The 26,152-nt window shown below is 41.8% G+C and overlaps 1 pseudogene; it reads left to right on the top strand.

The window, feature by feature from the left end:
• Window positions 1-14,929, top strand: part of LOC102419569 — a 21,852-nt pseudogene extending 6,923 nt beyond the window's left edge.
• The last annotated feature ends 11,223 nt before the right edge of the window (window positions 14,930-26,152 follow it).

The following is a 26,152-nucleotide window of genomic DNA, read 5'->3' as shown; positions in this document are numbered from 1 at the left end:
TGCATTAGCCTGAAGCCACCAAATAGAATGTGTTTCTCCCACATCCAATAATATCTTTCTTTTTATCTTCTTTATTTCTATATCTCTCACCTTCCTTCCCTCCCTTCCCGCTCTAAAAAATCTTTGGAAAAAATATCCTTGGGTGAAGATTAACAAAAACAAAGCAAAACTACAATTTCATAAATGTAAATGAATTATGGTACATTAGAAGCCAATTTGAACAACTCCATAGTTAAAAACAAATTAAGTTAAAATTAGACATCCTTGACATCTGTTTTTGAGCCTTGAGAGTAAATAGGAAAATAATAGTTCTCAAAGGTATTTTCTTTGTCACGTAATTCTGAACTTTTGAACGAAATGTTATTACAGGCATCAGTGTCATTCGAAGACGTGGCTGTGGAGCTCACCAGGGATGAGTGGCAGTGCCTGGGTCCTGGGCAGAGGACCCTGTACAGAGAGGTGATGCTGGAGAACTACAGCCACCTCGTCTCCATGGGTGAGCAGCCCTTCCCCTGCGACTGCCTCTAGAATAAATTTCCTCTTTTTAAATTTTCAAAACACATGGATCCTGTATAGAGATTAATCTTTAGGCTTTTGATTAAGAGGCCCAAGTAACTGAAACCTTTAGAGAAATAGAAACAATGTTTGTGTCATTATTTTCCCATTAAAAAGTGCAAATAGGTACTTTTATTTTCAGAAACTAAAAAGATGGATCTGCTCTGTATATACCCTCAATTGTTCTGTTCACAGGGTATTGCATTACCAAACCCCCGGTGATCTTAAAGTTGGAGCAAGGTGAAGAGCCCTGGTCCTTAGAGGAAGAATTCCTAAGCCAGACGCACCCAGGTGAGCACAGACAAAAAGAAACTCTTGGGGTAGTTAGCCCTTTAAGGGAAACACTTTAGAAAGTTGTTTTTGCTTTTAAATAGCTTTATTGAGATATAATTAGCATATCACATAATTGATTCATTTAAAGTGTACAATTAATTCAGTAGCTTTTACTATATTCATAGATATATGCAAACACCACAGTCAGTTTTCTTCACCTCTGAGAGAAACCCCATGCTATTTAGCTATTACCTCTCTATCCTCTGGCCTGCCGTCCTAGCAACCACTACTCTACTTGTCTCTATGGATTTGGCTATTCTGGACATTTCATATAAATGGAATTACACATTATGTGTTCTTTTGTGATTGGTTTCTTTCACTTTGCATTACAAGGCTCATATTATAGCTTATATTAAAATTTCATTCTTTTTATGGAAAGAATAAATTTCATTGGATATACCACATTTGTTTGCTCATTCTTCAGTCAGTGGACATTTAGGATGCTGTCTTTTGGCTATTATTGAGTAATGCTAATATAATCATTCATTTACAAGGTTTGCTTGGACATATGCTTTTATTTATCTCGCATTCTAGATAGGAGTGGAATTGCTGGGTTATAGGGTAACTCTGTGGAACTGCCAGACTGTTTTCCAAAGTGGCTGCACCAGTTTACATTCCTAATGACAGCACCTGAGGGTCTGGGTCCTCCACATCTTCACCAGCCCTTATTACCTGACTTTTGATTATAGCAACCCTAGTGAATGTGAAATGCTATCTCACCGAGGTTTTGATTTGCATTTTTATATTAGTCATCTGGGCTGGCATAACAAAATACCATAGCCTGGGTGGTTTAAGTAATAGAAACATATTTCTCCCAGTTCTGGAGGCTGAAAGTGTAAATCATGGTGCCAGCAGGGTAGATTTCTGGTGAGGCCTCTCTTCCTGGCTTGCAGGTGAGCACCTTCTCAATGTATCCTCACATGGCTTTTCCTCTGCACCCCTGGAGAGAACGAGCTCTGATGGCTCTTTCTGTTTATGTTAGGACACCATTTCTATAGAATTAGGGCCCCACCTTTATGACTTCATTTAATCTTAATTACCTCTCTACAGGTTTTATCTCTAAATATAGTTACACTAGAGGCCCAGTGCACGAAATTCATGCACTTGGGGGGTGGGGTGGGGAGTCCCTCAGCCTGGCCTGTGCCCTCTCACAGTCCAGGAACCCTTTTATTATATAGGATTGGGAGTTAAGGCTTCCAACTGTGAATTGGGAAGGGGGATGCAATCTACAGTAATAAAAGAGAAACATGCAAATTGGTGTCACTCCGCTACCCTTCCCATTGGCTAATCAGCATATCCTTATGCAAATTAACTGTCAGCCAAGATGGCGGCCGGCAGCCATGCACTGAAGCGAACAGGGAGGCTTGCTTGCTCCAGTGATGGCGAACTCCAACGTTCCCCGCCTGACTTGCCGGCCTCTCAGCTGCAACTCTAAGCAACTATGTTGCAAATATAGAAGGTAAACAAAACCCCAGGAACCGGCTTTCAGTCAGCCGGGCTTCAGCCAGCCAGACCGCAACATTGTATCAATGTTTTTAGCAGTGAGGCCTCAGAACTAAAGGCGGCCCAGAATAAAAAAAAAAAAAAGAAAAAAAGGAGCGGTTGGGAGCTTCAGTCACCCGCCAGCCGGAAAACGGCCCTCAGCCCCTCACCCAGACTGGCCAGGCACCCCAGTGGGGTCCCCCACCCTGATCCAGGACACCCTTCATGGCAAACCAGCTGGCCCCACCCGTGCACCAGGCCTCTATCCTATATAGTAAAAGGGTAATATGCCTCCTGGCACCGGGATCAGCATGACAGGAGGCAGCGCCCAAACCCCTGATGGGCCCTGCTCTGTGAGTGACAGGGGGGCAGCGCCCCAACCCCCTGATCGGTCCTGCTCTGTGAGTGACAGGGGGCAGTGCCCCAACCCCCTGATTGGCCCTGCTCTGTGCTGACGGGGTGGCACCGCAACCTCCCCATCGACCCTGCCTTGAGTGTGACGGGGCGGTGCCCCAACCCCCCAATCGGCCCTACCCTGAGCGTGACTGAGGGTGGCATAGCAACCTCCCGATCCGCCCTGCTCTGTGCATGACAGGAGGCGGCGCCCCAACTCCCCAATCGGCCCTGCTCTTAGCCTGACCAGGGGGTGCACCTAGGGATTGGGCGTGCCCTCTGCCACCCGGGAGCAGGCCTAAGCCAGCAGGTCCTTACCTCCTGAGGGGTCCCAGACTGCGAGAGGGCATAGGCCGGGCTGGGGGACCCCCCCTCCCCACCAAGTGCACAAAGTTTTGTGCACCGGGCCTCTAGTCCTATATAATAAAAGGGTAATATGCAAATCAACCAAATGGCGAATGTTCAGTCGCTATGCACGCACTGACCACCAGGGGGTAGATGCTTAGTGCAGGAGCTGCCCCCTGGTGGTCAGTGCACTCCCACTGGGGGTACCCCGCTCAGCCACAAGCCAGGGTGATGGCTGGCAAGCGCAGTGGCAGTGGAAGGAGCCTCTCCTAACTCCCGCAGCAGCGCTAAGAATGTCCGACTGACGGCTCCCAGACTGGTAAAGGCGTAAGCTAGGCTGAGGGGACCCACTCCCCTGAGTGCATGAATATCGTGCACTAGGCGTCTAGTTAGTCCATAATAGTTTCTCTGATCACTAATGATGCCAACCAACTTTTCATGTGCTTATTGGCCTTTGTGTAAACTAATAAAAAATTCCAGGAATTTCAAAAGTCATAGTTTCAGTATAGTTTCTCAAGCAAAAAGTAAAATCATCTTAAAGTAAATGTTTTTCACTGAAATTTTTGTTGTGAAGGCATTTAAGTAGGTAGTGTAACATAAAGGTTAAAAAATTTCAAACATGTTTCCCAGTCACTAAATGTAATTGATTGGATCATACTGATTGGCGAAAAAAGATATCCTTTAATAAAATCCTAATATGCAAATTGACCTAACAGTGGAAAGACAGGTCACTATGACGTGCACTGACCACCAGGGGGCAGACAGATGCTCAATGCAGGAGCTGCTCCCTAGTGGTTAGTGCACTCCCACAGGAAGGGCGGCTCAGCCAGAAGCCAGGCTCACGGCACGGGACAGAGCGCCGTGGGAACAGCACTAAGGACCCCTCGGGGGATGTCTGACTGCTGGCTTAGGCTCGCTCCCAGGGAGGCTAACAGCCCCTGAGGGGTCCCGGACTGCAAGAGGGCACAGGTTGGGCTGAGGGACATCCCACCCCCCCTCAGTGCAAAATTGTCCTGCACTGGGCCTCTAGTCCTTAAATAAGGGACATTGGCACCTGAGAAAATAACCGGGTGGTTACTATTACAGATGCTTGTGGGAGCCAGGTCTCTCACCCCTGCCCAGTGTTAATGTGGCAGCTTTGTCCTCCACCTCCCAGGGGTATCACCAAAGGTTTAGTGGCTTACCTGGACTCCTTTCCCCACTTGGCTGTACTGGCACTCACCCCGTTCTTCTGTTGGCATGGTTTCAGAGGAGACTGGCTAATACTAAACAATGACTTTGATAAAGTCCGTTCTTGAATTTTTTGTAAGGATCATGCTTTTGTTGTCCTGTCTAGAAACACTGGAACTCAGATTTATTCCTGTGATTTTTTTTTTCTAGAAAATTTTAAATTCAACATTTTGCATTTTGTGATCCATTTAGTGTTCATTTTTATAGAAAGTGTGAGGTATAATTTTTGAAAAAGGTGTTCAGTTATTTTAGCACTGTATGTTGAAAAAATTGTCATTGAATAGTACTTGCATGATCTTAGAAAAACAGATGAGTGCATATTTGCATATATATTTGTATACATGCTTTGTATGCCTAAGATTGTATATTTTTGTGGTGTCTTTATTATTTTTTATTCATCTACTAATGTTACTACAGTAGTTTATTTTTGAAATCGAGTAGTGTGAGTTCATCAACTTTCTATATGAATTTTAAAATGAGCTTTTCGATATTTATAAAAAAGCACGCTGGCTTATTTCAGCTTGGATTGCATTAAATCTATAGATCAAATAAAAGACAATCAACATGTTAATAATATATTGTATTCTAATCCATAAATAACATTTACCCCTCCATTTATTTAGGCTTTCTTTCATCAGTAGTTTTCAGCATACAGATACCAGTTTTGGGGGTTGGGTTTTGTTTTGTGTGTGTGTGTGTGTGTGTGTGTGTGTGTGTGTGTGTGTGTGGTTTATGGCAACTTATCTCGTCTATCTAAGTTGAGATTCCAGTTGATCATTATTTGTATATTATTGGCTTTTGTATATTAGCTGTATTTTGACTTTGCTGAAAACACTTAAGTTTATGGAGTTTTCTAAAAGAAAGAATACTCGGGATCTCTCGTAGACTTCATCATCTTTCATTTTTGTTCTTGCTTTAATGCATGGCAATGGACTTCCAATTACAATAGTAGAAGTGACACCTTTCTACTCCAATACCTTTTTCTGCTTTTGAGAGTAAACACCTTTTTATTTTTTCCAATCTTTAGTGTTATAGCATTCAGTCTCTATTAAGTATGATGTTAGCTATAGGCTTTTTATAGATTCCTTTTATTAGGTTAATGGTTGAAATTTTTAATTTAATGAACTATTTTATCTTAATTGATGTGGTTGTGTGATATTAATATTAATATTTTAGCCAGTTGATATGATGAATTACATCGACTGATTTTTTACTATTGGCAACTTTGCATTCTTGAGATGAATCCCACTTGATCCTGATTAATTATTTTTATATATAGTTGGGTTCCTTTAGCTACTTTATTTTTTTGCTAATCCTCACCCAAGAATATTTTTCCATTGATTTTTTTTTTTTTTTTTTTTTTTTTTAGAGACAGAATGGAAGGGAGAGATGGAGATAGAGAAACATCTTTGTGAGAGAGAGACATCGATTGGTTGTCTCTTGCACATTCCCCGACTGGGGCCAGGAACCAAACTGCAATGGAGGTACTTGCCCTTGAGTGGAATCGAACCTGTGAACCTTCATTCCGCAGGCCTACACTCTAACCACGAGCCAACCCAGCCAGGGCTAGCTACAAGTTTTTAGTATTTTATATTTATTGTCATGAGGGATATTGGTCTGTAGGTTTCTTTTCTTGAATTACCTTTGGTTTTGCTGTGAGGACACATGCCTCAAAATGATTCAGGAAATCCAAATATTGTAATTTCATGAAGAGATTATGTAGAAGACATTTCTTCTTTAAATGTTTGGTAAAATTCAGTAGTTAACACCATTTGGTCCTGGAGCTGTTTTTTGTTTTTTTTTTTTAACTATTTTTTTTTTTTTTTTTTTACCCCATATTCAATTTCTTAACTAGATCTATTTGGGACTTTTCTTTCTTCATGAGTGAGTTTGGAAGTTTTTTGTTTTTACGAAATTTGTTCTTTCATATAAATTGTTAAATTTATGGGCATTGAGTTTCTCTCAATATTCTTTTATTATCTCTTTAATGTTTGTTGTATCTGTAGTTATATCCCCCCTTGTATTTATTTCTGATATTGATGTCGTGTCTCCTTGTTATTCCTTGGTTCGTTTTTTTTTTAAATTGTTTTATTGCTTAAAGTATTACAAAGAGTATTACATATGTCTCCTTTTTTCCCTGCCCTTGACAATCCCCTGGCCTCCCCTACCCCCCAGTGTCTTATGTCCATTGGTTATGCTTATATGCATGCATACAAGTCCTTCGGTTGATCTCTTACCCTCCCCTCCTGCCCCCCCAACCCTCCCCGGCCTTCCCGCTGTAGTTTGACAGTCTGTTCGAGGCTGCTCTGCCTCTATATCTATTTTTGTTCATAAGTTTATAATGGTCTTTATTATCCATACATGAGTGAGATCATGTGGTATTTTTCCTTCATTGACTGGCTTATTTCACTTAGCATAATGCTCTCCAGTTCCATCCATGCTGTTGCAAATGGTAAGAATGCCTTCTTTTTTACAGCAGCATAGTATTCCATCTAGAAAGAGAGCAACAAGAAAAGCCCAGAGTGAGCAGAAGGAAGGAGATAATAAAGATTAAAGCAGAAATAAATGACATAGAGACCAAAAAAAAAAAAAAATACATAAAATCAATGAAACCAAGAGCTAGTTCTTTGAAAGGATAAACAAGATTGATGAACCTCTAGCCAGGCTCACCAAGAAGCAAAGAGAGAGGACCCAAATAAACCAAATCAGAAATGATAGAAGCGAAATAACAACAGATCCCACAGAAATACAAATGATTGTTAAAAAATACTATGGACAACTCTACTCCAACAAACTAGACAACCTAGAGGAAATGGACATATTCCTAGAAAAATACAACATTCCAAAACTCAATCAGGAAGAATCTAAAAATCTCAATAGGCCAATAACTATGGAAGAAATTGAAGCAGTCCTTGGTTCGTTTTTATCATGTAAAAAATTTATTTTCAAAGAAATAGGCTTTGGTTTGGTTTTTCTCTATTGTTTTCAGTTTCATTGTATTTGCTAACCTTTATTATTTTCTTCTTTCTTTAGATTTAACTTTTCTTTGTGCAGTTTTTTTTTTATCCTTATCCAAAGATATGTTCATTGATTTTAGAGAGTGATTAGAGAGACAGAGAGAGAGAGAGAGAGAGAGAGAGAGAGAGAGAGAAGAGAGAAACATTGATTGGTTGCCTCCCTTACATGCCCCGATGAGGGACTAAACCTGCAATCTAGATATGTGCCCTGACTGGGAATTGAAACTGCAACCTTTTGGCATAGGGAATGACACTCCAACCCACTAAGCCATCCATCCGGGGCTCTTTGTGTAGTTTCTTAAAGTGGAAGCTTAGGTAACTGGTTGGAGATTTTTTTTGCTAATATAAAACATTTCAAGCTATGATTTATCGCAGTGCTACTTTAGCTGCATCCCACAGATTTCTATGTTTTGAACCGTTTTTGTTTTCATTCACTTTAAAATACCTTAATTTTCTGTGAGGTATGCTTTGTGACCCATGATTTAATCAGAAGTATATTAATGTACAAATACATTTTTTTTATTTTTCAAGATAACCTTATGTTACTAATTTCTAATATAATTTTTCAGTGGGTTGAGATTGTATTTTATATAATTTTTAAATATTTGTCTTATAGCCCATAATGTGGTCTGTCTTGATGAACAGTCATGTGTACATTTGATAATAATGTGAAATTCTGCTGCATTTTAGTCTTTGGGTTTGGAGGGTATACTTTGTACAAGTGTTGCTTCTCATTTCTCCTACTTGTAATATTGGGCCTACCATGTATTCCTGCTCCCCCTTTTTTCTGTACTTCTGTTTTGTTTTCTCCTGCCTGTTATGAGTTGACCACCAGTGCCCTGAACCAACAGCTTTGTTCCTATTGCCCACCCCTCCCAGGCCTTCACTACTCTATTGTCTGTCCATGGGCTATGCATATATACATATAAGTTCCTGGTTAATCACTCCCCTCCCATCTGCCTCACCCCTGCCTTCCCTCTGAAATTCATCAGTCTGTTTCATGCTTCTATGACTCTGAATTTATCATTTTATCCATTAGATTCCACATATGAGAGAAATCATGTGATACATATCTTTCTCTGACTGGCTTATTTCACTTCTCATAATACTATCCAGATCCATCTATGCTGTTACAATGGTAAAAGTTCTTTCTTTTTTACAGTTTTGTGGTATTCCATTGTGTAGATGTATCACAGGTTTTTTATCCACTCATCTATTGATGGGCACTTGGGCTGTTTCTAAATCTTAGCTATTGTAAATTGTATTGCTGTGTACATAGGGGTGCATACTAGTACATTCTTTCAAATTGGTGTTTCAGGCTTCTTAGGATATACTCCTGGAAGTGGGTCAAATGGGAGTTACATTTTTAATGTTTTGAGGAAATTCCATACTGTTTTCCACAGTGGCTGCACCAGTCTGCATTCCCACCAGCAGTGTACTAGGGTTCCGTTTTCTCCACATCCTCACCAGCACTTGTCCTTTGTTGATTTGTTGGTGATAGCCATTCTGACAGGTGTGAGGTGATATCTCATTGTGGTTTTGATTTGCATATCTCAGATGATTAGTGACTTTGAGCATTTTTTCATATGTCTCTTGGCCTTCTATGTGTCCACTTTGGATCAGTGTCTATTTAGGTTCTCTGCCCATTTTTTAATTGGGTAGTTTGTCTTCCTTTTGTTAAGTTGTATGAGTTCCCTGTATATTTTGGAAATTAACTCCTTATCAGATGTATCTTTGGCAAAAATGTTCTCCCATGCAGTGAGCTCTCTTGTCATTTTGTTGGTTTCTTTTGATGTGCAGAAGCTTTTTATTTTGATAGTGTTTCATTTGTTTATTTTCTCCTTAGTTTCCTTTGCCCTTGGAGATGAATCGGTAAACATATTACTATGAGAGATGCCTGTGACTTTGCTGCCTTTGGTTTCTTCTAGGATTTTTATGGTTTCATGTCTTATACTTAAAAAACACTTGGGTTGCGGGAAACGAGTTAAGTCGGCTCGCGTGAATTGCGCGTACTCCGCGGGAGCCGTCTTAAACTCGGTTCATATAGATTTGCGGTGGAGTGCGGAAAACGTGTAAACTCGGGCCGATTGTAACTGCGTATTACCAAATATTTCATTTCAATTGAACCCATACTTCAAAAGATATAGGCATTTTAACCCGCCATCTTATATTTTGGCGGGAAATTCACCCGCAACCCAAGTGTTAAGTCTTTTATTAATTTTGAGTTTATTTTTGTGTATGGTGTAAGTTTGAGGTCTAGTTTCATTTTTTTTTTGCATGTCCCTGTCCAATTTTCCCAACACCATTTATTGAAGAGACTCTCTTGACTCAATTGTATGCTCTTGCCTCCTTTGTTAAATAGTAATTGAGCATAATGGCTTGGGTCAATTTCTGGGTTCTCTGTTCCATTCCATTGACCTATATGCCTGTTCTTGTGCCAGTCCTAGACTATTTTGAGTAGAGTGGCTTTGTAGTATAACTTGATACCTGGTATTGTGATTCCTTCAACTTTGTTCTTTCTCAGGATTGCTGCGGCTATTTGGGGTCTTTTTTGTTCCCTATGAATTTTTGGAGTGTTTGTTCTAGATCTGTGAACTATGCTGTTGGTATTTTAATTCGGGTTGCATTGAGTTTATAGAGTGCTTTGGGCAGTATGGACATTTTTAAGAATGTTGATTCTACCAATCCATGAACACAGTATATTCTGCTTGTGTATATCTTCCTCTAGCTCTTTATCGGCATCCCGTAGTTTTCCAAGTACAGGTGTTTTACCTCCTTGGTTAAGTTTATTCCTAAGTATCTTAATTTTTTTTGTTGCAATAATAACTGGGATTGTTTTTTGTTTCTCTTTCTGAGATTTTATTGTTGGTATATAAAAATGCCATCGATATTTGGGTATTAATTTTGTTTCCCTCTACACTTTCAAATTCATTTATTAAATTTAGTCGTTTTTCTTTAAATAAATCTTTATTGTTCAGATTATTACAGATGTCCCTCTTTTTTCCTCCCATAGCTCCCCTCCATCTGGTTCCCACTTAGCCCTCGCCACTGTCCTCATCCATAGGTGTAAGATTTCTGTCCAGTCTCTTCCCACACCCCTCAAAATTGTTTTTTTGATGGAGTCTTTAGGGTTTTCTATGTACAATATCATATCATCTGTGAATAATAACAGTTTTACTTTCTCCTTTCCAACTTGGATGCCTTTTGTTTTTTCTTCTTGTCTGATCGCTATATGTTAGTACTATGTTGAACAAGAATGGTGAAAGCAGACATCCCTGTCTCATTCCTGTTCTTAGGGGAAATGATTTTAGTTTAGCCCATTTAGTATGATGTTGGCTGTAGGTTTGTCACATATGGCTTTTATTATGTTGAGGCATGATCCCTCTATTCCCACTTTGCTGAGAGGTTTTTCCTTAGGGATTTTTTAATTGCGAGAGGGAGGACCTGGAAGAATGGGGCTGCTCCATTTTGGCTAGCACTGGGAATAATTCTGTTTTTTAAAACAACTTGGATGAGCAGAGAGAAAGAGTGTGTGTCTTGTGTTTCTGTATGTGCGCATGAATTATTAATCTTTGAAAACATGACTAGAAACAATACAAAGCATAACAAAACATGATTATAAGCTCCTCATAATAAGAAATGTAAGATTCATAAGATGTTTTCAATGTTTCTAATTTTAGGATATTACAAAGTTGATGTCCACATTGAGGAGAACCAGGAAAAACAAGAGAAACCTCTTTGGCAAGTAATATTCATTTATAATAAACCACTGAGTAAAGAAAGGCAGATAGTTTTAGGAAAACCAATTAATCCGGATTAACTGCAGATTATTCAGGAAAAATGTCCTGTGAATGTGACTCACGTAGAATGAAGGTGCCACTTGTTTCTGACTTACTTATTAATGATAGGAACTATTCAAGAAAGCTGGTTGATTACATAAATATATGTGAAAAGTCGCAGCTTGATATCAAACATGAGAAAGCTCATCCTGAAGAGAGGCCTTAGGAGTATAAAAATATGAACGCTCTCAGTCATAAAAAGATCATCTGAAATTTCCAACTCTGGAGCAACCTCTTGAATGTAATGAATTTGGAAAAGGTTTACATGATAACACTGTTGTCTGTGTTATAGTTAAAATTTCCCTAATAGGAAAGGAATCATGTAAGGATGATGTATTTTGGAAAAGCTGTGATAACGCAACTCTGTTTAACCACAGGCGAACTGGTTCAAGGGAGAAATGCTTTGATCTTAATGAATGTGGGAGATCCTGTGACAAAGCCACCATTGAGGAATACGATGAAGTTCAGATGACTGTGACACACTATGAATGTAATGAAAGTGGAAATAATTTCAACAGGAATTTACTCCTCATTCAACCTCAGAGAACTGTTACAAGACATGGTGCTTTTGAAAGCAGTAAATGTGAAGAAAACTTGACCCAAAGCTCAGCCCATCTGGTACATCAGAAGACACAAACTGGAGACAAGGTCTGTGTTTTTAATGGATGTACAAGTGCCTCCTACCAGGACTTAGACCTTACAATACTTCAGAGAACTCAGACAGAAGAGAAATTCTACCAATGTGGTAAACGTGGGGAATCCTTGCATCAAAACTCACTTTTCAGTGTACATCAGGAAAATGACATAGGAGAGAAGGCATTTGAAAGTAATGAATGCAGGAAGTTCTTTTACCAGAAAGCACACCTCATTCAGCAACAGAGGACCCACTCAGAGGAGAAGACTTGTGAATGTGAGGAGTGTGGGAAATTCTTCTGTTCAAATTCACACACTAGTCATTATCCTGGAACTCATATGGGGGCCTGTCTCTATGAATATAATGAATGTGAGAAAACTTCCTGTCAGATGTCAAACCTCAGTGAACATCTGACAGTTCACACAAAAGAGAAACCTTATAACAATGAATGTGGGGAATCTTACAAGAAGTGCGCCCTCTTAGTACATCAGAGAACACACACAGAGGTGGAACTCTATCAAAGTAATGAATATGGGAAATCATTCTCCAGGATGGCACAGCTCAAAGAACATCAGAGAATTCACACAGGGGAGAAACCAAATAAATGTATTGAATGTGGGAAAACTTTCTCTAAGACATCACATCACAGAGCACATAAGAGAATTCACACAGGCAAAAAGCCCCATGAATGTATTGCATGTGGGAGAACTTTCTCTAACAAGACACACCTCAGTGCACATCAGAGAATTCATACAGGGGAGAAACCCTATGAATGTAATGCATGTGGGAAAACTTTTCCCCAGAGGACACACCTCGGTACTCATCAGAGAATTCACACAGGTGCGAAACTGTATGAATGTAGTGATTGTGGGAGGTCTTTTGCCCATAATTCAACCCTTAGAACACATCAGAGAATTCACACAGGTGAGAAACTGTATGAATGTAATGCATGTGGGAAAAGTTTCACGCATAATTCAGCCCTCCGAGTACATCAAAGAATTCACACTGGGGAGAAGCCATACGAATGTATTGCATGTGGGAAAACTTTCTCCAAGACATCACATCTCAGTACACATCAGAGAATTCACACAGGGGAGAAACCCTATGTATGTAATGCATGTGGGAAAACTTTTTCCAGGAAGATACACCTCAGTGCACATCAGAGAATTCACACAGGGGAGAAACCCTATGAATGTAATGCATGTGGGAAAACTTTTTCCCGTAAGACAAACCTCAGTACCCATCGGAGAATTCACACAGGTGAGAAACCGTATGAATGCAGTGAATGTGGGAAGTTTTTTGCCCGTATTTCTGGTCTAAGATCACATCAGAGAATTCACACAGGGGAGAAACCCTATGAGTGTAATGAATGTGGGACAGCTTTTGCCCACAGTTCAACTCTCAGAGAGCACCAGAGAATTCACACAGGGGAGAAACCACATGAATGTAATGAATGTGGGAAAACTTTCGCTCGTAAGGCAGTTCTTCGAGTACATTATAACAGAAGGCACACCAGAGAGAAAAACCTTCCATGTAATGCCTTTGGGAAGTTCTGAAGAAACTGATTATTAAAACACACAGTGGAGAAGGTCATGTCACACAGACTGCAAATTGTTTCCTTTAACTATTTCCTCTTCTAATAGGCACAAGGATGTCTAAATTTCCCAATCTGCCTTTCATCCAGGTGGGGCTGGCCATGGGTTATTAAGCTATTACATGTCAGCTAAGTTTAGCCTTTAAAAATTGCATTCTTCCTCTTCCGTGTTATTCATACTGGAATGGAGAAATTTGCAAGGCAGACTTGTGTGTTGTATATTGAGTATAGAGTACAAGGTAGTGATGAAACAATTTTCCACTAACAAATCTTCCCCTGTTAGTTTTTTTTAAAAAAAAAACAGGAATTACATTTGTACTGTGTTGAGCTCTTAAAGATTTGGTGTATTGGTTAAATGCATATAATTTATTTAACTCTGTTAGAATGAAGTTAAACCTGTTAACCCTCGGTCGTTGGTGCCAATTCAGCACCAACAGGAATCCCTGATTTGGGGTGCAGTGAGGAAGGAAACTTGCCTCAGTGCTATAGCATGGCTGTGAAAATAGCACAGCTGAGGAATAGCTCAGTTGTGATGCAGTGCAGCTGTGAAAACAGCAGGGGCTTCGTCACCCTTGGGCCAGGACTTTCTTTGGCCAGGCAGCTCTGGTCTGCTCCAACGAGGCATCTCCCATGTTTCTATTGTAGCTGGGGAAAAACGGTCTTCAGTGGAAAGTTCGCTCCCCAAGCCAGAGGGAAGCTGGCTTAAATGGACAGAAGTCCCTGCCTCTGGTCCCTGATTGGTCTGTCCTCTTGCACATGAGGCATCCAAATCCTCACAGTTTGGTCCAAAGGCACTGGTCCTGATTGGTCAGAATAGAGCTGCTCTGATTGAATGGAGAAAGCCTCAATCCAATTGGTAGAAATAGGATTCCAGGAAACCATCATAAGAGCTGGCTCAGCCAATGGCAGTTTAGTGCTGAGCAGTTTGCATAAAAGTCCCCTGTGCAGAAATGGCTGCTGGCTCTGCTTTTTTTGTTTGTTTGTTTGAGCCAAAGTAGCCACCAGAAGCTCTTCTTAATAGGTGTCTTTTTTTCCTTTGAGGGTTCACAAACTCTGTAAATATAATAAATGTCAGAAGATCTATCATAATTCAATCTGTCATTGTATATTATACAACTCACATGAGGAAGGCAACTTCTACCAATGATCCTGAATGATCAGACAACCTCATTAAAAATGAGAGAAATCTCAGGGAAAAACACAAAGGCCTTTACTTCCCAGTGAACTTTATTAAACATCAAACAATTAAGATTAGACTAAAACCTTGTATTTTGTTGTGACATTTCTAACACATTGAGTTTGCAACAGATAATTTTTTTCTAAGAAAATGTGTCAGTTTCAGAAATGAGTAAAATCTTCTCCTAGAACTGATGTACTAAAACTTGCTTTATTATATTAAGTTTTATAGAAAATATTTGTCCACAAACTCACTGTGGACATTTTAAAGATGGAAGAATAGCTTGAATTCTGTGGACAACACTAATAAATGTTTGTGACTGGTCTCTGAGTTATGCGTACATCTGTGAGTCTGTGTAACAATAGAAGGCAGTAGCTGAACCTGGTCTGGACTGGTTAACTTTTCTGGGCAACACTCTGTTAGTTCTCAACCTTGGCTACACATTAGAATCACCTGGGAATCTTTTTAAAATCCTGATTTCTGGGCCTCATTCTTCGGAATTTCTGTTTCTTTGTTATGGGGTGGGGCCACAAAATTAGTAACAAAGAAACAGAATTTCCTGAGGATGAGGCCCAGAAATCAGGATTTTAAAAAGATTCTCAGGTGATTCTAATGTGCAGCCAAGGTTGAGAACCACTGGTCTATGTGCTTCTTCTTTGCCTCCCCTCAGCTTGATGTTGTTCGATGTTGGCCTGCCTGGGATATCTGACCATTGGTCTGGCCCTGTTTTCTAGGACCATAAGATTTCTCAAGGATTCTTTGCATGTGTGGTGGATGTTGATTCTTACATAGTCGTTTGGGCTTCATTTTATGCCATTTTAGTGGTTCATTTTGCACTGAGTAATTATTAAGCAAGTCTTAGCTCTCTTGTATGCATGTAGCCTGAGTACCCAGTATAGGATCTTTTCCCAGTCCCACGATGGTTGCTGATACTGCAGCATTGCAAACTAGTTGATTTATGCCCTGCTTGGATAGGAGGTTGTGGAATTAGAATGAAATCAGGGCTACTTTCATGTCAGAAGCACTGCATTAGTATTGAAAAGAACTTGCTTTTTTTGGGGGGGGGGAACAATATAGTATAGTCTTAGCCAAGAAAATATTTGTTCAATCTGTCCTAATTTCAGGCTACATGGTTTGGTCAGCACAGAGAAGAAAGGAAATGAATTTCTCATTTTTAAAACCTGAACCACTAAAAATTTCTCTCAACACTGGGCATGTTGCTTTTTGCAAGTGTGATCTGGTAGATTATGTAGACAATTTCAGTTTATTCCCTGAGTAAATTTTCTATTCCCTATCTTCTATTAATATTACGTGAGGGAACATTATGTGTTTTTTTTCTTTGTTCTTTACCATTAATTGGAAAATAGGTATTTCTTTGACTGGCTTATCATTGCTTTACTTGGTGGCATCACTGCCATAGAAAAAGGCCAGGAGATGAAGCTGATAGTACCACCCGGGCTAGCACACCAGAGACTGGGTTAGCACTCCTGGTGGCAGGAGAGTTCCAGCAACTAAGAGAATATGTTTGGCCCTCCACAGTCTCTGCCACTTTGATACAATGTGAGTGTGTTGCACGGGGCCAAAAGGGTATCTCTACATGCTTGATTTTTTCAGAATACTATTGATTTCTAGAAAACTACTTTAAATTTTTAGAAAATTAACTTCATTCTGGGATAGTTGTAGATTTAAAGAATAGTTAAAACAATAATTCCTATACACTCCTCACACAGTCCTCTTATTAACATCTTTTATTACTCTGGTACATTTGTCATTGCTAAGAAAAACTGATACATTATTAACTAAACATATTATTTTTCAGATTTCACTAGTTTTTTTCTCTAGTGCTGTATTCTGAAATTTCATTCAGGATACCACATTACACTTAATTTTCATGTTTCCTTAGCTTCCACTGGTCTGTGACCATTTCTCATACCTTCCATGTTTATTAACTTGACAGTTTTGAGGAGTACTTAAGTATTTTGTAGACTCTCAATTTGGGTTTCTGGTATATTTTTATGTTTGCACTGGTGTTACCATTTTATACTTTTGAAGGAAGATCACAGAGGTTAAAAAAAATGCCATTCTCATTAATACCATATGCTGTCAACGTGAATGATCATTAACAATGCTAAGCTTGATTACCTGGTTGAGGTAGTATCCCTCAACTTAAAAGCATAGCACCATGCGTGCTACTTGATAAAAATTTCTTTAATAAACTAATAGTTTATCAAGTTGTACATAAAATTAGATCAAAATCCTTTTTATATATTTCTTATTTTAATGTTGGAAACAATATAAATAAGTTAAAAACTAGAACACCCGGAGTTTAAAAATAGTCTTAAGCTGATCTAGTTCACAATCCAACTTTTTGGTTTTAGTGTTTATTGGAACATGAATGAATCATTGCCCTTTTCTTTGTTCCCCAGGATTTAACTTCAGGATTTTATTTATCTTCACATCTCATCATGAAAGTGGTGCTCAGCTCTTCTATACATCTTTTAAAATATACATATATTTTTATTGATTTCAGAGAGGAATGGAGAAGGAGAGATAAAAACATCAATGAAGAGAGAGAACCATTGATCAGCTGCCTCCTGTACACACCACACTGGGGATTGAACCCACACCTGGGCATGTGCCCTGACCAGAAATCAAAATCGTAACCTCTTGCCTCAACCACTGAACCACATCGGCTGAGCTCTTCTATGCATCATCTTTATCTTTGGAGTTTGGACTTTGAATAATGAAAGGACTGAAAGAAAGTTTGCATTTTCTGAGCCAATCAACCCAGAGGTTATTATATTAACCCAGATAATAACAGTAGATACAAAGAATGACAATCCATGATAAGTAAGAAATTCAAGATGATAGGAGAAATAAGTCAGGCTTGAGAGTAAGATGGGGTATCACAGCCAAATGCCTACATAGGGTTTTTTTTTTTTTAAAGCATTGATAAATTGTATAGTACTAACACAACTTAAAAAAAGAGTGGTGTCGCTCTAGCCTTTTTGCTCAGTGGTTAGAGTGCTGGCCTGTGGACTGTAGGGTTGCTGGTTCGATTCCCAGTCAATGACACATACTTTGGCTGTAGGCTCCATCCCCAGCCCGGGCATGCAGGAGGCAACTAATCGATGTGTCTCACATCAATGTTTCTCTCTCTCTTCCCCCCTCCTCCTTCCATCCCACTTTTTAAAAATCAGTGGGAAAAATATTGTAGGGTGAGGATTAAATAAAAAAAAAACGGGTGGGTGTGTTATCATTAGAAAGTTAAGTTTGGGCCTATTGACAATAGGCAGATGACATAATGAGATAGATACATAAAAGATTAGGAGCAAATGGTCACTCCTAGATAATAACTTAATAGTTAAACCAAGGAAGGACTATAGAGATCAAGGATTACTAGTGAAGCAAGAACACAGGCATATGTTATTGCACACAAGCAGTGCATATCATCAGACAAGTGTATATCAACAGCACAGGTAGAATATAATCATGCCTATTGTGATAAACAGGAATAAAACTTCATTGTTTGCTCAGGAAACCAGAGACGATTATTGGTGGCCAGAATGCACTGTGAATCCAAGAGAAGGAGAAACCAACAAGCACACTGAGAAAGCACAGAAAATAAGGAACATGAGAGGCTACTGAATAAACAACATGAAAAAAGAACTAGATTATACATGCCTTATGGGTAGATAACTCAAGAGAGAGAAAAAGGTTATACATTGAGAAGTGGGGACAAGGCCTACAACTGCAGAACTGCCACATTCCAAGGAATGTGGTACACTAACAGTGACAGTTAACTAGAGTTATGTTGCTAAAGAAGACTCAGGCCCAAAATGGCAATACTTACAAATGTTAATGTATGAAGGAAAAAGGATGCATTGCTTCACAGCCAGAGGTTGCTTCACAGCAAAGGGTTTAGATAAAAGTCAGGCACGAGTTCCCAATGTTATCCATTGTATAGACATAATTTTATTATCTAGTAAGAACTAACATGTGTACAGAATACCCTATAAGCCAAAAATTGATTTACTGCCGAGGTTTCTTCTATTGTGCTAGGTATGTAGGTGTATTTTTAGGTAAGCAGACTCTGAAGGTCTTAATGAGAATGGGTATAAATGATCAGTTGCACTGTTATCAATAAACACTGTTGATAAGATGTTCAAACATGTCCCCAAACTTCTTGGGTCCATGGTTACAAAGCAACACCAATGTATTTCGTCTCCGACTAATGAATAGTGATGTATAGATACTTTAGGTCAGGCCTATTCCAAGTCTGCTGGACTTAATCCCCTGATTTTTTGTCAAAGCCTTTTACAAAATACACATCACTCTTAGTTTGACAACAGTCATTTGCCTTTCAACAACATGTAATCAAATAGACAGTCAAAATACACACAGATTTCAGACAGTTGTAGTAACAAATGCGGGGTTGCATAATTTAGACCACCCTATAACGCTGATACAGGTTGTCTCATATTTTTATATTTTTACACTTTTCTTTTTGGGGGGCCTCCCAGATCTATAGCTGTCTGCACTTTATGGTATACATCTGTTGAATAATAAGAATTCTGATCAATCTGTCATTCAAGTGTAAATCTTTAAGCCCATTCTGTCTTATAGACACAATGTTCTATGGAATGAGAATCATAAGAGACAGCTACGTCCTAGCTGGTTTGGGTCAGTGGATAGAGCGTCGGCCTGTGGACAGAGGGGTCCCAGGTTCGATTCCAGTCAAGGGCATGTACCTTGGTTGTGGGCACATCCCCAGTGGGGAGTGTGCAGGAGGCAGCTGATCAATGTTTCTCTCTCATGGATGTTTCTAACTCTATCCGTTTCCCTTCCTCTCCGTAAAAAATCAATAAAATATATTTTAAAAAAAGACAGCTACATTGGTATTGTTCCATCTGAGTTCTGATCTGTTTATAGAATAAAAAGGATGAAAGTGTGCTTAGATTGGCCATTGTACAGCTCCTTCATTTAGTTAAAAGTGGAGGAAATTTTGGCAGTCTTTTGTCTCAAGATGCACCTGACTCTAAGCTAAGAGCATAGTTTTCACTTGTTCTAAGCCTCTCTTCAGGCACCACTGTTATCTTAGAATGTTTGCTTTTGTAACACACATTTGTTGGCTCCCTCAACTAAGCAACAATCTCACTATTGCTCCCATGTACCATTAATTTTAAAATCAACCTTTCCCCTTGAAGTCACTGATAGTGATGGTAGCAAGGCGAAATGACCAGGGCTTCCTCTTGGGCCATTCCTAGCCATATAGGGTTGAGCTGGTTAAGTGCAGAGAAATATGGCTGTCCCATCCACAAGGCAACAAACATTTGCACAGTCAGCCCAACTTGGTGATACAGGGAGATTATCCATCCAATCAATCCCTTTGGAATTCTTGCCACTAATCAAAGTAATAGACATAGTTTCTCATTTGGTGATGTTTCCAAACTGTTGAATATTAATTTTAGCCCCATTATAGGGACTTCCAGATCTGGTATTGCAAAAAAAAAAAAAAAATTGTGAAGTAGGGATGACTTGTATGTGAATTCTTTTTTCATCCCCTACCCTATAGACTGAATATTTGTGTCCCCCCAATCTCCATATTTTGAAGCCCTAGTCCCCAATGTGATGGTATTTGAAGTGTGGGACCTTTGAATCTAATCTAAGAAAAGACAAACATGGTAATTAACCATACCTCCGACACGCTTCCCATTGGCTAATCAGGGTGATATGCACATTAACTGCCAAGAAAGATGACGGTTAACCACCAACAAAGATGGCGGTTAATTTGCATACATAGGCGCAATGCTGGGAGGCAAACAGGGAAGGACGGAAGATGCTGCCGAGGGTGATTGGAAACCCAGGCAGCAGGCAAGAACCAGGCAGCCTTTGCCCTGCCCCCCAGGGTGATCAGAGAAGCGGGGGCCTTTGCCCGGCCCCCAAGCCGTGATCAGAGAAACGGGGGCCTTTGCCTGGCCCCCCAGGTGTGATCAGAGAAGCAGGGGCCTTTGCCCGGCCCCCCAGCCATGATCGGAGAAGCGGGGGCCTTTGCCCGGCCCCCCAGGTGTGATCAGAGAAGCAGGGGCCTTTGCCCGGCCCCCCGCCGTGATTGGAGAAGCCGGGCAGGGCAGGGAAGAGGCGGCACTGACACCTAAGTAGATTGCAAGCACCTTTCAAACTGCGTGGGTAAAACCCCATGAGACCAGGTCCTGACTGACCACGTAGATTGAACTGCAAACCCCCTGAGACCGGGTCCTGGCTGCCATGTAGATTGCGAGCACCTTTCAAACTGCAAACCCCCTGAGACCGGGTCCTGGCTGCCATGTAGATTGCGAGCACCTTTCAAACTGCGCGGGTAAAAACCCCTTAGACCGAGTCCTGGTTACCACGTAGATCAGAGCACCTTTCAAATGCAAACCCCATGAGACTGGATCCTGGCCGCCAGGTAGATCGCGAGCACCTTGCAAACTGCACGGGTAAAACCCCATGAGAACGGGTCCTGACCACCAGGTAGATCCTGAGCACCTTTCAAACTGCAAACCCCCTGAGACTGGGTCCTGGCTATCACGTAGATCACGAGCACCTTTCAAACTGCAAACCTCATGAGACCGGGTCCTGGCCGCTATGGAGATCGCGAGCACCTTGCGAACTGCACAGGTAAAACCCCATGAGAACGGGTCCTGACCACCAGGTAGATCGCAAGCACCTTTCAAACTGCAAACCCCATGAGAACGGGTCCTGGCCACCAGGTAGATTCCGAGCACCTTTCAAATGCTAACCCTATGAGACCGGGTCCTGGCCACCACGTAGATCGCGAGCACCTTGCATACTGTGTGGGTAAAACCCCATGAGACCAGGTCCTGACCGCCCACGTAGATCGAACTGCAACCCCCCCTGAGACCGGGTCCTAGCCACTATGTAGATTGTGAGCACCTTTCAAATGCAAACCCCATGAGACCGGGTTCTGGCCGCCACGTAGATCTCGAACACCTTTCAAACTACGTGGGTAAAACCCATGAGACTGGGTCCTGGCCTCTATGTGTGCTGCCACGTAGATCTTGGGGGGCCAGCAGCCGCCTCTTCCCTGCCTACCCCTTTGGTCCCCCGCTGGTGATCAGAGAAGTACCTGTATTTTTTTCAAAGTACCTGTATTTTTAATAATTTCTTGACAATGTAAAAGAATTTTACATTATGATCCAAGGGTGGTGGGGTGAGGAGAAGAAGCAGCAGAAAAATCCAACAAACAAAGGGAAACAGAAATGCATGGTGGAAGGGATTTGAAGGGTGGGTAGGGGCATTGCCCAACTAAAATGCAATTGGTTTGTTACTGAGTACTATTCATGGGAAGACAGCATCCTGACTCCTTCTCTATACAGAATATTGGGAGTAAATATGATGCATCCAGGTGGAAATATGATTAGGGGTTGGAAGACAGACAGGGAAAGAAGAAGTCATAAATAGACACTGAGAGAGTTACTGGCTTGCTGGCTGCAAATACTGAGTCTCCAATAGTGATAGAATAAAAAAGTGGGGGATATCTCTGGAAGATTCAAGAGATAGGGGGCAACTCTTCTATGGTTTTGACTTGCCCAGCAGATTTCCACATACACACGTGTACACGCCTATGTTTGCATGCACACACATATACACATAACTGACTGCCCTCCCTGGAAGCACAGAAGAAGAAGAAGCCACCAGAAGAAGAAGCCGCCCACCTTTGGTCCTGGCACCAGCACCTGTGGCTGGCTGCAGCCCAGGAGTCGGACAAGCCACCCGCCTGAGGTCCCAGGCTGCAGCTACCTGGAGAAGCTGCCAGCCCTCTGGTCCAGAGCGCCAGCACCTGTGGCCAGGGAAATAGGTTCCCTCTTCTCCTACTGTAGTCATTACTTCAATATTTCCCTTCTGAATTTCTCTCCTGTGCTGCAGCCCAACTCCACTTTCATCGGAAGGATACAGAACAGACAGAGCAGTGTTAAAAGCTTACATTTTTAAGCCGGTAAGGTTGGTACTTAAACATATAAATGGAAAACTAGAGTCCTCCTTAAGGTCACAAAGGCTACAAAGGACAGGGACAGCGCATGACCTATTATATCCAGCAATCCATATGGGGACTGAAAACTTTGCAATGATGACAATTACTGAAGATATGAATCAACTAAAATAGTTGACGGACAATTCTTCCATCTTTGAAAATATCTACATCAAATCTGTTTAAATAGATTTTCATCTGCATAATATAACACATTCTGACAACACCACCACCACCACCAATGTGGTCAGTGTTGTGCCAATAAATGTTTATAACTGAGGGACACCCCCTCTCCTCGAGTGCACAAATATTTGTGCACCGGGCTACTAGTATTTATATAATGAGCAATTATTAAACACATAACAGACATTATACAAGGTATTTGGATTATGCCCTGCCCACATGGAGCTTATAACCTACCTAGAAAAACAGTACAAATGCATGTGCTGGTTGTCACAATAGAAGAGATACTTCTCTCAAATTTAATAGGATGTGTTATATTTCAGTACAACAACAATAGAGTTAAATTAGAAGCCAGTAACAGAAAGATCTCTAGAATTTCTTCACAAACTTGAAAACCAAGTAAAACACCTATAAACCACTCATGGGTTGAAATAGAGTCAAACAATTAAAAGCATCAAATTAGTGGAATCTCCCTCATTGAGTACTCAGAACTTTATGGCACTAAACGGTTACATTAGAGAAGATATTGAATAACTGATCTCAGCTTCCACCTTAATAACCAGAAAAAGAAGAGCAATACAACCAAAAAGATGCAGAATAAAGAAAAAAAATTCAGTGTGTCCCACATATGAGTGACATGATATGGTTCTTGACTTTTTCTGACTTATTTCACTTAACATGATAATCTCAAGATCTATCCCTGTTGTTGCAAATAGCTGAAAGCAAATGAACAGATAAGAAAAACAAAAATTCATAGACACACATAACAGTATGGTGGTTACCAGAGGGAAGCGGGTGGAAGGTAGTAAAGGGTAAAGGGAGTTAAATATTTGGTGATGGAAGAAGATTTGACTTTGGATAGTGGGCACACAATGCAATATACTGATGATGTATCATAGAATTGTACACTTGAAACCTATATAATTTTATGGACCAATATCATCCCAAGAATGGGTGAGGCTTGAGCCCTTTTCAACTTAAGGAGACCCATGGGCTTGAGGACCTTGAGGGGCAGGCCCCACCGGTGCTTCACCCAGAACTTTGTAACATGTGCTTCTAGCACCTTTTGAATGTCTGTATCGAGAAAGAAGGCCCCGGGGGAGGCGTTCATGCAGGGTTCCCAGCCATTTAAGATTCCTAGGTTTTTGGTTTCCATGTGAGTGTCAGCCGTGGCATAAGAGTGGTTGACAGGAAGCCAGGGTCCATGCACACTCATCAGGTTCTTGCTCACCTGTCCCAACTTTCTGCCCAAGTGGCCTTTTAGCGTGTTTTCTAGATTTTTGTCTAAGTTCCTCAGTAACTCACTTCTGGAGTCCCTTCTCCAAAGCATCTCGTCACTTTCTGACTCCTCAGAGTCTCCCCTCTGAAACGTCACTAAGGAGATTTCTGAGCCCCTGGAGAGATCTTCTGGGACCTTCCCTGTATCGGGGCTTAGCTGAGGCCCCACGTTCTGTGCATCGTTGCTGCTTTCACCTGTGAGTGAAGAGGGCTGTGAGGGCTCATGCTTGTCCTTTGCCTGACATGTTCCTGGTGATTCGCTCTGATGTTGCCCTAGTTCTGGAGGTTCTCGGATCTTGGGGGACAGCTCCCAGTTGTGTTGCATATGCGAGTTTTGGAGATGTTGCTCCAGCTGCTTCTGGGGCTCAGGGCTGATTGGAAAATTCTCAGGAAGGATGCTGTCCTTGGGAAGGTTGGCTGTGAAGACACTGAAGACTTCCTGAGATCTGTTGACTACAGAGGATAAATCCCACCTACTTTCTACTTGCTTCTGCAACAAGGGCCTTTCTGGATGTTGAATATCAACTGGGATTAAAGATTGCGGCTTATTCTGGGCTGTCGGGCATGATACTCCACAGCCCCTTATCTGAGGTGGAGAAGGTGGTAGGGTTGGTAGAGAGGATGGGAGATGGCTCCGGGCCTGGACCTGAGCCAGAGGTGGGGGCTGTAATTGAAGCATGGTTGGAAGCAAGGGTGGAGATTGGGACTCCAAGTGAGACATGTGCTGGGAATGGGAAAGCAGTGGAGGCATTGTAACCTGCAGTTGAACTGGGCAGGCACTCGAGATGCCATTGAATAAGAAAGGTGGAGGCTGTAATGTGGAAGAGCCCTTGGATGTCCAGGCAGTAGCCTCCAGGGATTCGCTATGCAGGGAGGGGAGACCCCAAAAAAGCTGGCTGTAGAGCTGCAGAGGACTATGCAGTTGTTCTTGTTCGTCCTCCATGCTCCAGAAGGGTTGGGGGGTTGTGGTGTCCTGCTCAGCACCCAGTGATTTCCACGTATTCCCCAAAGAGTGCACGTCTGGGTTCATTTGAGTTGTACATATTGTATCTTTTTCCTTTTTTTCAAAATCTTTACACTGATTATCTTTGTGATATGTATCTCCAGGAGGTTCTGCTCATCAGCCTCTGCCTGTCTTGTCTGTGGGGTCTTCCTGGAACGAGGCCTCTGGTGGGTGGTGAGACAGGTGCTCTTGCTGGGACTCCCACTGTGATGAGGCTGAGAGGCATGAGGCTTTGGCAGCCACCTGCCACCAGGACAGGGCTGAAATGGGACAGTTTGAGTGGCCAAGGCCTGAGATGGCTGGGGTGGGAGAAGCCGTCCGAGGTGTGTGTGGACATGAACTCTGCAGGATGGGGCCAGTGTCAGTGTCACTGAGTCACACTGGGGAAGTGTCAGAGTGGAGGCTGGTGTTGGGGGGGGCAGAGGAGGCTGTGGGAGGTGGAGGGTGGGCCCCTGAGTCAGGGGGAAGTGAGGGGGAACAGGAAAGTGCAAGTGTCTGGGGTGAAAGGTCATCCAGGGGAAGGAAAGGCTCTGGTGGCCGAGAGGCACTCAGGGATGAGCGGGAATGAAGGGAAACTGAGGAGCTGGCGGGCCTGGTGACAAGGTGGAGGCCAGAGGTAACAGGTACTCAGTCACAGGAGCCAGAGAAGCCGAGGGGGAAATGGTGGGAGCAGCATCTTCCACAAGCTCCCCACAGGGCCTATTGGCTCCAGGAGGCGCTGCTTTGCAGACCTCATTAGAGGGGTCTTGACGGGAGCACTGACGAAAGCTGCCCTGTTCAGGTGGCTGCAGGAGATGGAGGCACAGGCTGCAGCCAGGAGCAGGTGGGCGGGCTGGGCGGGGTGGGCACCTGGGACCCAGGGTCCTCTCCATGGCCCTGGCACTGACTTCCCAGTGCTCCTGCTGTCCCTCACCTCAGGGCCATAGCCACACCCTGTCCCATGGCCCCTCCCAGGTCAGTGCCCGGAGGCCTAATGTGACATCATAGGTTCGGGAGGGAAGAGGACCCTGGAGAGAAGGGGAAGATTCTTTACCTTCCAAGAAGATTGATTAGGCTC

This window comes from Myotis lucifugus, unplaced genomic scaffold, assembly GCF_000147115.1.
Source record: "Myotis lucifugus unplaced genomic scaffold, Myoluc2.0 scaffold_577, whole genome shotgun sequence".
Lineage (NCBI taxonomy): Eukaryota > Metazoa > Chordata > Mammalia > Chiroptera > Vespertilionidae > Myotis > Myotis lucifugus.
This window is presented reverse-complemented; position numbering and strand designations above follow the sequence as displayed.